This window comes from Lactuca virosa, chromosome 4 (genome assembly GCF_052849685.1).
Source record: "Lactuca virosa cultivar CGN04683 chromosome 4, Lactuca_virosa_CGN04683_v6, whole genome shotgun sequence".
NCBI classification, from domain to species: Eukaryota; Viridiplantae; Streptophyta; class Magnoliopsida; order Asterales; family Asteraceae; genus Lactuca; species Lactuca virosa.
Window position 1 is genome coordinate 206,781,858 of NC_136429.1, and position 2,866 is coordinate 206,784,723.

At 37.1% G+C, this 2,866-nt stretch overlaps 1 non-coding gene across 1 annotated transcript; it reads left to right on the forward strand.

The window, feature by feature from the left end:
* The first annotated feature begins 1,643 nt into the window (after positions 1–1,643).
* Positions 1,644–1,750, forward strand: LOC145110200 (small nucleolar RNA R71). Its single transcript, XR_013709581.1, has one exon. It is a non-coding gene; the product is annotated as a small nucleolar RNA R71 (small nucleolar RNA).
* The last annotated feature ends 1,116 nt before the right edge of the window (positions 1,751–2,866 follow it).

The window sequence follows — 2,866 nt, forward strand, 5'->3', positions numbered from 1 at the left end:
TTCTACCTCCATCTTGACAAAAGTTGTCTCTTCTATTTCTCCACCCATGTCTTCTACAACTATTTCCACTTTTTCATACAAGTCACCATCTAATTCATCAACTTCTTCCACTTGAACCTTGGGTGTAGTAAATGCAATCACCTCAAATGTCATGGGGATTGAGGCTCTTGGCTTCAAACGCTTGACTTTTTCAATATTGGGCTCCTTCCAAACCTTAAGTTCTTCTTCCATCATCTTCTCAATTACAACTAGCTCATTATAATCTTCTTCCATGGCATCCATCTTTGACACTTCACTTTTAGGATCTTTATGATTCACTTTATGACTCATCTCAAAAGTAATAGCATCATTATCCATACGAAGTGTGAGCTTTGAGTCGTGTATGTCCACTAATGCCCGTGCTGTACTAAAAAATGGTCTTCCCAAAATAATGGGAAGGTCTTCATCTTCTTTCATGTCAAGAACCACAAAGTCGACCGAAAAAACAAATTTCCCAACTTTAACTGGTAAGTCTTCAATTACACCTCGTGGGTATGTAGTTGAGTGATACGCCATTCGAATAGTCATTCTTGTATCTTGGAGCTTTAGTAATCCTAGCTTTTGTAGAAAGAGTATGGGATGAGGTTAATGCTTGCCCCCGAATCGGCTAGAGCATTAATAGAAGTTGAGTTGCTAAATTCACAAGGAAATGTGAGTTGTTCTGGATCTCCCATATTGATTGGTAATCCTTTGATAATTTCAACTGAACACAACTCATTAAGAACTATTGTTGAGGCTTTTTCCAACTCCTTTCTATTACTCATTACATCCTTTGCAAACTTTGGAAGTTTCGCCATCGATTTGAGGAATGGGACGTTGATTGAAAGTGCGATCACTTGTTCCATAAATTTTCTTTGTTCCTAGAGAATGTTTGATGGCTCTAGATGGGAATGGTAGTGGTGGCTGAAACGATTGAAGAAGAAAAAAAAAATTCTTCTACTCGAGAACACGACGTGGTGATCTCACCATGACGCGGTGAAGCTTCAAAGAATACTTCACTTTTTTATCTTTTGACTCCGGGCTGTTCTTGTTCCATATTTGACTTGGAATGACTTGTAGCTTCTTCATGGGTCATTATTGGCTTTGAATGAACATCTTCTTCGGTGTAGATCACCATGATATGAGATTGTGATTTTGATCTTGGTTTTTAGGTGGTAACCTTTCATTGATAAGTGTGGTCAGTTGCCAAATTTGAGTCTCTATATTCTTGGAGTCAGTAGTATCATGCCTCTTTTCAAATGCTTCCATAAATCTATGGAGTACCGACTCGATGACTATCTTCTTCCGTGGTCAATTATGGACCACTACAATTGTCATAACTAACTCTTATGGCATGGATTGGTTGATCTAATTTTTTCATTCGCCTATCCATAGAGTTGAGCTTAGCTTTGATTGCAGCCATATTCTCATTCCCCACGTCTCCTTTTCTTCTTGTAACATCACCTCGTGGATTGTAGTACTCTCGTGACTTCTTTGCAAACTCTTCAATTAATTCTTTAATAGTTGTCGGCTCCTTCTTTGTCATAGGCCCATATGAGTTATGAAGTTGTCTAGTAGTTACATTCACTCCATCATAGAATATGGAAACTTCTTGTTGAACATTTAAGTCATGTTGAGGGCAACTTCATAGCAAGCCCTTGTATCTCTCTCAAGATTCATACAATGACTCTCCCGCCTCTTGTTGGAAGTTATAAATATTCTTTTTGAGCTTTGAGATCTTCGAAGGTGGACTAAATTGCTCAATGAAAGCATCACAAAGAGTAGTCCATGTAGTGATGGATCCTGGTGCAAGAGATTTCAACCACACCTTTGCTTCACCAGTAAATGTGACCGAAAGCATCCTTAGTAAAATGGATTCGCTTGCCACATTAGGAACATGAAAGTATTTGGCAATATCTTTGACCTCATCAATGTGCTTGAAAGCATCTTCATACTCTTTCCTGGCGAAAGGTATGTCCTTGAGCAAGGATAGAATATGTCCTTTCAGCTGAAAACTTCTCTCGGCTGGTATCTCAGGTGGAACTAGACCTGGTCCATGTTCTTCATGTATCCTCTTCTTTTAGTTTCCAATCGTCATTCTCATTATGTCCACCATCTCTTCAACCTCGATCTTTATCTCGTCCTTGTATGTCCTTCCTTCAGAGAAAACCTAAAATAAACAAACGCAACCAAAGTAACTTTTTTGTGGTTTTTACCCCACAAAAGGGATCGAATAACCTAAAGCAAATAAAATATAAATCCAATAAGTCGTTCCTTGGCAACAGCGCCAAAAACTTTGATGTGCACAAAATTACCTACTGGTTTTAAATTCAAAACCTAACAAACTTTTACTATCTATGAACCCATATGTAGTGAAACTAGTCAGTTTATAGTGTAACTCAGGTAAGCCGGGTGCCGATTACAGGGAACGGAATTTAATTAATAAAATTAACTACTTCTAATTATACTATTAAAATAACTATGATTTGGGGGGTTTAACTGATTTTTCAAGATTATAATAACTTAATATCAACTAGCAAACAAACAAGCAACAAAAACAAAGCAACTTCAAGAATTAAAAGAATACTACTGTCTAGATACGGTTTCACTTTCTCCTATGGTTGATTTCTAGTGGATAGATTATATTGATTACCAATTATCTAGCTCTGATGGTCAAATTACTAGGTCTCTCGATATATTGATGACAAGGCATGATCATGCTCAAGTTAAACACTAAATTGATAATAGCACAATTGGACTATGAATGATATTAGTTACTCTATTATGGTCAAGTTGAGCAACCAAGCATAAATTAATACTAATTATGCTCTCTAACACAGTTAAAGTT